The sequence below is a fragment of the Eublepharis macularius genome, chromosome 2 (assembly GCF_028583425.1).
Source record: "Eublepharis macularius isolate TG4126 chromosome 2, MPM_Emac_v1.0, whole genome shotgun sequence".
In the NCBI taxonomy this organism is placed as follows: domain Eukaryota; kingdom Metazoa; phylum Chordata; class Lepidosauria; order Squamata; family Eublepharidae; genus Eublepharis; species Eublepharis macularius.
In genome coordinates, this window is record NC_072791.1 from 37,075,153 (window position 1) to 37,084,418 (window position 9,266).

The 9,266-nt window shown below is 51.6% G+C and overlaps 1 long non-coding RNA gene across 1 annotated transcript in view; it reads left to right on the forward strand.

Moving 5' to 3' along the window:
* Positions 1-4,526, forward strand: part of LOC129323735 (uncharacterized) — a 45,837-nt gene extending 41,311 nt beyond the window's left edge. Inside the window, exons 4-5 of the long non-coding RNA XR_008596479.1 lie at positions 3,929-3,980; positions 4,350-4,526. This is a non-coding gene — a long non-coding RNA (uncharacterized LOC129323735). The remainder of the gene's footprint in view (positions 1-3,928; positions 3,981-4,349) is intronic.
* The last annotated feature ends 4,740 nt before the right edge of the window (positions 4,527-9,266 follow it).

Sequence of the window (9,266 nt, forward strand, 5' to 3'; positions counted from 1 at the left end):
CTAAGCTCAGCAGACATCCTAATAGCATCATCAGGAATGTGACAAGGCCCAGAGCAACAGATCCCTTAATATAATGAATTGATATTCATTGTCCAATGATTGTCCTTTTAATGGATCCATTGTAATGGTTCATGCTGCTGAAGCAGAAACAGATCAGTAATTATTTGGCTTCACATCTTCCATTTTTGTTTATCACACCAAATCTTTCCAATGTGTCACTTGGTTTACCAGAAGACTTCCACAACTAAGATTATTCTGATTGCTGGGCCCCTCCGCTCAGACCATCAAGCAAAAAGGACTACTATTGTGGTCAAAGCTTATTGGAAAAGGAGAAAGAGATAACAATAGACCCAATAGTATACCCTGGCCTGCTTCAAGCTGGGAAAATGGCATGGGAGAGGGGGAGGGGATGAAGGAGCTTTTGCCGCTTATACTGTGGTCCTGATCCTAAGTTGGAACAGCAAATACAGAAATAAAAGAGAACTTAAAACTCACATGTGATTGTGTTGTATTGGAACTGGGTGGCGACCCCAGATCCAGCCTGAGTATTCCATAATTAGCATTGCCAAATCCCCCCTGGACAAGGGGGGAGGCTTACCCTGCTGAGGGTGGCCTTACCATCAGTATCACGATAGTGCCAGTGACATGCTCATGTTGCTAGTGGGGTGATACACTGATGTCACCCTGCATGTTCCTGGAAGTGACATCAATGCATCATCAGGGACACTGGTATTTCTCAAAAATCTCCATGGTTTTACCAGAGTCTTTGAGATGTGCTAGAATGTCCCTTGTCACTTCTGGTTTAAACCTTTCCCCTCTTTCCCCCCTTCCCAGTTTCTTCCACTAGTGCACTTGGCATGGGCAGGAATCAAAGTAAATTGCCAGGAGATTTTGCACCATAAGCAAACACCTGGCAAACCTATCCATAATGTTTAAAGAGGTACGATCCAGCAGCTCACTGGTCATGGATTCCTATGCATTTTGAGCACTGGAATATAATTGTGCAGGGAATAGCTGAGAAGAACCACTGTTGGGGGCAGGATAAATGGGGCTGAATGTAGAAAGGCCTTGAATGTTGAGCTTCTCATTAGTCTACCCCTCTATACTATTTATGAACTGTCTACTCTTTTCGGTTTTGAATTTAATTCTGAATTTAATTGGACCTGCACAGCCTGCCTTCACCTTTTGAAACAGAGCTGTCTTATAATGAACCCCCCTATCTTATGGCTGTTTACTCGGAAGAAAGTCCCACTGAGTTCAGTGGGGTGTACTCCCAGGTAGATGTGCATAAGCTAACAGCTAATTAAATACATGGATTTGCTGATCTCAGCCAAAGCTGGGTTAATATTACTGGGTTTTGGTTGGAGAGATACAATGTAGGCCCCAATGCAGGCATTCTGGAGGGGAATAAACAAAGCAAAAACAACCAAACAAGCCCTAGAGAAGGTAAAATGCTTCTATCGAAACCCAAATGTTACAAGTTGTGTTTCTAATGTCAGGAGAGAGGGGCACAAAACAAAAATAGACATACATTTTGCTCCCTCTCCATCTTTCTGCTTGCTTTTCTAAAGATTAATGTTGCCTTTCAGAAAAAAATGGGATCAATGGAGAAAAAGTTATGTGCTGCTTTCTTTAAGTGGTATCAGTGTCATGCATACCTTTTTCTTTAGTTCCCAATTCATTGGACTGAACTATATAATTAAAAGGTGAGAAATAAACCTCTAAAAACAATTTATGAATGAAAGAATGGCGGAATAAATGGATTAAAAAAATGAAAGCATCCATAGCTACATACCTTTTCTCTTTCTCTTATAATTAATACCTGTCATGATGAGATCTTACAGGAGAAATTAAGGGGTGACACTAGGCTGCCATGCCCTGGTGGGGGCAGGGAATTCCCCACCTCAAGATCCCACTAAAACCACTACTCCAAACAGTAGCGGGGAGGGGAGAATTTCAAATCTAGTTGACGTTTTGGTCATGACAATGTCTCGTCCCGGGAAAACTCGGAAGTAATGGTTCGAATAGCCATTTTACCATAGGATTTATGGCAATTCCTAGAGGTACCTGTCATCACTTCCTGGTTTCCCCAGAAGGGATGTCACATCCACAACAATGCCCCCCTCCATGTCCCTGCCCCCAACCCTCCCACCAGTTGCCGGGATTGGACTAGGAAAAGTAATATCACTATGTGTAGAATATGTAGATGCCTACTGTGCCTCTCCCAGGCAGTTTGCAACATAGAAGCCTTTTCCTGCTCCATCTGTATTGATTGTCATTTTTCTAGACTAAAACAATGCAATACATCACTTTCTCTCCAATATAAGGATGAAAGTGAAAGAGAACAGTCAGGCAGGCCAACTTCCTATGATACCTGGCTTCAAGGATTGTTCAATAAATTGCTGGCTCCAGCTAACAAAAATAGCAATTTTACAGGGTACAAATGGGCATGAGTGAGCCCACTCTAATGACTGTACAGTCTTGGGGCCATGTACCTTTGTTGCACAAGCATACAATTAAGGAACCATAGAAGGAGGACTGAAAAGACCAGTTCAGGAACTGTACATTTGTTCAAAGCTAGCTGATCTGTTTGTAGGAGGAAAAACTATTCAATTTAAGCTATTCCATATTTGTCTTGTTAATAATGACCAAGAGTAAGAGCCAAAAAAGCACCTTTGAAGTTCTGGTGATAAATTATCTCCAGATCTTGAAGAACTATCATAAAACAGCTGGGCCGACTGAATGTTTAAATTCAATTTAGGTCAGTATGAAAATTATAGCCATCTGCAGACTTCTGTATGTTGTATGTGCGTAGATGTATGCCTCTGTGCCAGTGCCCATTAAATTGAAGTATCTGAAAGGGAAATGTACACTACTGGAAGCTTATATGAAATAAGAACCATTCATAGCACCCTGTGATACAAACTCAAAAGCTAATTCTTGGTATGTTACCCACAACTTGCCAAGCACATATTTGGCGTATGGCAGGAGATTTTTCATACTAAATAACATGCAGTCTATATTTTAACACTAGCTTGATGCCTGTGCTTCGCTACGGTATTTAACTACTGAGGCAGCCCAATCCTAAGAGGGGCGGGGAAAGTGAATAGGAACCGAACTAAGGCTTGCGACGGCGTATCTGGTCCTTACGCCCGCGTAAGTGGCCCTCCGCCCGTGCTGGGACATGGCGCTGGCCCACCGGCGGGCCGGCACCGGCGCAAGCCTCAGGGCGGCCGGGCAGATGCGGAGGAGCGGCGTAGAGCCCTGCGTCGGCGTGGGGGGGCATGGGGGAGGGTGGGGCTAGAGTTAGTCTGCTCCCTAAGCCCCTCCAGAAGCGGGAACGCCCACAGTGGCGCAAAAAAGGTACGCCACGGAAGAAGGCATAGCCCATAGGCGCCCATGGAACGGCGAAAAACCAGCCCCCTCTCTGAGCACCCAGCCCCGCCTCCATGGCCCGAAGGAGCATAGGATGAGAACTATCCCAGGGACCAATCAGCGTGTGCACCCTGCATGGACGAGCCCCCCTCTCCCCACCCAATCATCTGCGACCGCGCCCTACAAAACATCCTGCCAGCGCCGGCCAAACCCCTCAGGTAAGTGAGCACTTGGCCGGAGGCTCTGTCCCTCTGTCTGTGTACTGCGTGGCGTTGCCCCTTTGAACACCGAACGGGGGTGAGGGCATTCACGGTGGCAGGCACGGAATGCACTCGGGGGACTTTGTGAAAAAGTGGGGGAACTTCCCGTAAAAGGGAAGAAGTGCAAATGTCTGGCTAACTCCCTTTTTACTCTGACAGGAAGAACGACTCAACATCTAACTGGACTCATGCAAGCTAGTTGCTTCTAACTAAGCACAAACGAATTAACCCTTCCATGACAGAAGGGAATGACACTTGGCAAACTAACTGCAGCCTCTCCTGTTTCCTTGCAGGTACCCTGACTCTGGAGTTCCCGCCTGGTGATGAGTAACAGAGTGCTGACAGGTGAGGAGGAGGTAGGGGAGGGGGGGCCGTTCTGCAGATTAGTGCAAACCGCCCATTCACCTGAACCCACCCGCTCACTTGCCACTTTGGGTGAGGCCCAGCAGGGGTGGGGGGCGACCATGGCCGCCCCTGGCCGCCTCAGAGGCAGGCGCCCCGAAAACCACATGTGACCAGGTGTTTGTTATGACCAGCTCATTCCCTCCCGTAAAGGTAAAGGCTTGGCAAGGCTGAGTGCATGCTCGCCAGACTGTCATGCATCAGCTGGTCGCTGCTGCCCTCGACTATGTGCATCCTCCCAGATGGCGGAGTGTGGGGCTTGCCTTGCCAGTGGAACAAGGCAAAGCCCACATGTGTCTTTTTCTCCCTCAGGCATGTCCAGGGCATAGCTGCTCTCCCGCATCCCGCCCTCCCCAAACATCTCTGATGGACGGTTGGCTGCAACCCAGGAAGCACTTTCGCGCCGTGGCCTGCATCTCAGCCCCGCCCCGCCGAGCGGGAAGGAGGGCTGTGAAGAATGCCCCAGCTCCCTTGCTAGCCTAAAAACAATCCCGCTTGTTCCAGTGCAATAAAACGAGTTGTAAAACAACTGCCATCTGTGTCTGCGAGCCTGACTTCGTCCTCTGCCCCTCCCCCAACACTCCCATCACATATCTCCACCTGCACATCGCCACAAATGTATCTGACAGACCCCGTTCTGCCTCCCCGCCCCCCTCCCCTCACAGTAACTTCAGGTAGAGGGTTGGGGCAGGGCATGTCAGCGGGGAAGGGGGAGTCACCGAGGGTGATCAATCCCTGGTAGGGCGAGCAGCTGGCACCTGATAAGCCAAGGAGAGGGTTGCTGGGGGTGCTGCTGCAAGGGGGCGGGAGATGGCAGGGGAAACGGTCCACTCACTCGAACCCTAGCCCCATCAGCAAAGAAAATAGGGTAGCAGCAGGCGGATGCCATATCCCAGGCAGGAGGTCCCATGCGCCGGAGGAGGGTCACTCCCGTTGCAGCCGCAGCTGCAGCAACACAGTCCCACGAGTGGCCTCCTCCCAGAGTGGGTCCAGCCCCTCAGGTGCCTGCGGCAGCCCCATTGGTCATTACAACACCCTCCGCCCCGCGGCGTCCCACCTCGCATCCACTCCTGCGGGGCTGTTGCCAGCCTCCCACGCCAACATGCCGTGGTTGTTGGGAGGGGTGGGGTGTGTCTGAGGCTGCGCGTGGCTCCGCCCTGCCCAGCGGCTTCCCCCGACACTGGCCGCAATGTGGGCGGTGATCGAGAGGGAGCGGCTAGAGGTGCACACCGCATGGGAGGAGGCGAACAACCGCGGCCAGGAGTTCATGGCCGCAGTACTGGAGGTGGGGGAGGGGCTCTGCGCCTCTCAAGCCCATGCTGAAGGGCTTGTCACCATCCTCGACCCGCCGGCCCCACCCGCTGCAGCAGCTCCACCCGCCCCAGAGGCGCCCCTCACTCGGGCCCAGTTGCGTGCAAGAGGCCGGGCCCGTGGATGGCCATGGGGGTCCGGCCTCTGGCCTCGCCAGTGAGCCCCACTGCCGCCTTCTGGGGGGTGGGGTGTTCTGCTGGACAGGTGGGGCCGCAGCCCAGGGTGTTATACAGATGCTGGAGGCAATGGGGCAGGGTCCTGGGGGGGCCGGGGGCAGCGAAGCGGGGCTTAGCCGTGTGACCTGGTCACCACAGCCGGGAAGGCTGGGTGGAGGGGCAGCTGCTTCTGACCATGCACTCGCACAGGTGCCGGATGGCACAGGGGGCGAGCAGTGGGGGCTGGCGAGGCAGCATCCAGGCCATCGACAGGCCCCTGGCTGCCTGTCCTTCCAAATGGGCTCTCCCCAGCCCTGCCTCCCCATGGTCCCTCGACACCCTACCTCTCCTACACGCCTCCCCTTCCTCACATCTGCTGGGGGAGGTGGGATGGTATAATAATAAAGACTGATTTCTGTGCAATGGGTGTCTGTGGTCGTTGCCTTGGGAAGGGGACGGGGGCGGGCCCGCTGTGTCTGCCTCTTGGTGGCGGCCTCAGGCCAACCCTCCCCTTCGGCGCCACTTGGTGGCTGTTCCCTGCTGCCGGGACTGGCTGCTGCCCTGGATTCCTCATGGCAGGGTGCCTGCCAGTCCCATGCAAACCTCTCTGGACGCAGCCACCACGGACTTGGTGCTGCATTGAGCAAACGAGGGAGAGGCTCCTCAGACCACGCCCACCCCTCTCCTTCCCAACTGCAAGCCCCGCCCAACGCATGAGCCGGGGTGGTCTGCCGGCATGGGCGCGGTTTGCCTGCTGCTCTGGGGCCTGGCCGGGATCACGTGCTGCCCATTGGCTGCGCCTATCCTGGCCCCTCCCCCTGCTGCTTGTCGAGAACAGCGCCCTTTGGCTGCGCCCGGCGGTGGCCACGCATCAGGCCCGCCCACAACGCTTTCTGGTTCTCCCAATTTGCATCTCTGTGCCACTGCCAGAGCCGGCGCCACTGCACTTTGCTGGCACAGGATACGGCCTGGCGGCGTATCTGTCCCTTCAAGGGAGTTAAGTTGTGTTTCATTAATGATGGCAGCCTTGTTGTGCTTGGGGGTCAGAGTGGCACGCTTGCACAGCCCGACCATGGACTTCTTCATGATAGTGACGATATCAGGGTATATCATGGCTGTTAGGTCTGCTAGGGTCATCACAACTGTGCCCAGGCCTGCAGGGATGGTCGCTTTTCCCATGGACTCAGGACTTGCTGGTACTTGCCCATTGCTGCTCAGGGCACTGCAGGAGTATGATGTGCATATTTCTTTGCCGCATCTCTAAGTTGCCACAGAACACAGAGTTCCACAGCTGACCCATCAGCCTGCCAGCCACACAGGAAAGCCAGGCCCCACAGGGAGATTGGCAACTCTAGACTGGGAGGTGTATTTTTACCTCAGGACACATTCAGTGACTCCCAATAGCAAGTATATACTCTTTAGAATGTTGGAGAGATGATCAACCAAGGCTGCATATGCAAATGACCGCAGGGAAGAGAGGCAGTTGGCAGGGGAGGGGAGGACCCTGCCAGCCACACAGGGAAGCTGTATCCCTATGGGAAACACACATTTTATCCCTTTTTACCCCCTTAGGGGGCAAATTTCTTAGAATCCCTTCTTAGTGAGCCCCTACATCAGAAAAGTAATGTCCTGCCCAAATTTAACGTTTCTAGGTCCAGGGGTTTGGGCTGGGCATTGATGAGTCAGTCAGGACACTTGTCTTTAGATAGATAGACTAACTTAATGCCCGTGCCTTGCTATGGTATTTAACTATTTTAAATCCAGTTATAATACTTATGGGTATGTAACATTTTATGGTTGGGGTGGGGGGGTTAGTTGGTTTTGTAGTATAATAGCATAGTATCCGAGCTTCACAAAGGTGTTTGCATAAAGTGAAGCGTGTTGATGCCGAAAGCTGATGAAGTGAATTTCGAAATGTAACATTTATTGAAGGAAAAGGAAAAGATTGTAGTGCAATAAATAAAGTGAAAAATACGTACAGCCTTCTTTTTTTCCTACTGAAGGACCTCTTTGTAGACCTCATTGGTGGTTTTCCCCTCAGGCGCTAGGATCACCAGGCTGCTGGGTGAGCTCACTCTGGAGCAGGCCACGTAGAACTACCCATGTGAGAAGCAGTCCTCCCTCAAGTCAATTCCTGCCACCTTCAGTGTCTGGCCCTGGGACTTGTTCATCGTCATAGCAAAGCAGACCATGAGGGGGAACTGCAGTCTCTTGAATTGGAAGGGGTTCTCTGATGGTATGAGTGGTATGCATGGTATGAACACTGACTCCGCCCCCCCCCCGAGTTCTGCCAGTGAACAATGTGGCCTCAATGACGTTCCTGTGGAGGCTTTCACTCATAGTCTGGTGCCATTGCAGAGTTTGGGTGGGCTGATGTTCTGGAGCAGCATCACTGGAGCCACCTCTTTGAGGAGAAGCTTGTGGGCTGGGAAGCCTAGAGGGTTGAGCATACTGAGGAACTCCACAGGATAGTGGACCACATCATACATTTCCACCACTGAGTCCACAGATAAGTACTCCATTTTGAGTGAGTTAAGTTGTGTTTCATTAATGATGGCAGCCTTGTCGATATTGGGGGTCACAATGGCATACTTGCACAGCCAGTCCATGGACTTCTCTGTGATAGTGACGATATCAGGGTATATCATGGCTGTTAGGTCTGCTAGGGTCTGTCACTACTGTGCCCAGGTCTGCAGGGATGGTCACCTTTCCTTTGGACTCAGGATATGCTCCATCCCCTATTTTTAGTTGGAGTTCAGAGACTTCCCCAGCAGACACCTCGCCTCTCAAGTGGACCCTCATGTTTTTTCTCAGAGTTTCCTGATGAGGGGCCACCTTGACACACACTGTAACCTTGACACCTTGAGTTCCCCTTGGGACTACTGGCAGAGTCTGCCAGAAGTCTCCAGCCAGCAGCACTGTGACTCCCCCCATTGCTCCCTCATTGCCCCTGACATCTTTGAGAGTTATGCTCAGTGCCTCAAAACACCCCTCATCCCAAACAATGAGCTTACAGTTTCACAGCACTTGGGCCATGTTGCTTTGTTCTGAGATGCCGAACAGGGGTGTTTCTGCATGGATGAGGTTAAGAGGTAGCTTGAAGGTAGTGAAGGATCATCTGCCATACTTGAGTGAACCTTGACCTTCCATGGAAGTGAGCACCTCTCTACTTGTCTTTTAGGATTGCTTTGCTCATAGAGAGACTCGGGCACTCTGTGCACTTTGGGGTGATCTTACTGATACTTGGCCACTGCTGTTTGGTGCACTGCAGGAGCAAGACGTGCATATTTCCTTGCCGCATCTCTAAGTTGCTTACTCTTTTTAGCATCGGTGTATCTTGCACAACATCTGCCAGAAGGCTTCTTGGTGGCAGTAAGAGGTGATGGCTGCAAGAGGTGTGAGGTGGAGTTGGACTGAGGGAAGGGTGGTGTGGTGGGCACTTTGGTAGGTTCATGTGAGAGGTTTGTATTGAAATGGACCCTAGAAGGGGTGTGTACCATCTCCCCATGAACATTTAAAGACTCATCAGATGGGATACTGATGGGATACTGATCAGATGGGAAAGCTTATGAAAAAGCATAACCTTCAAGCAGTATTCAGACCCACCCGAAAAATACAACAGATGCTACGATCAGCAAAAGACAGTAGAGACCCCCTCACCTCTGCAGGAGTATACCGTATACCCTGCAGCTGTGGACAAGTTTACATCGGGACCACAAAGCGTAGCATCCAGGCAAGAATAAAAGAACATGAAAGACACTGC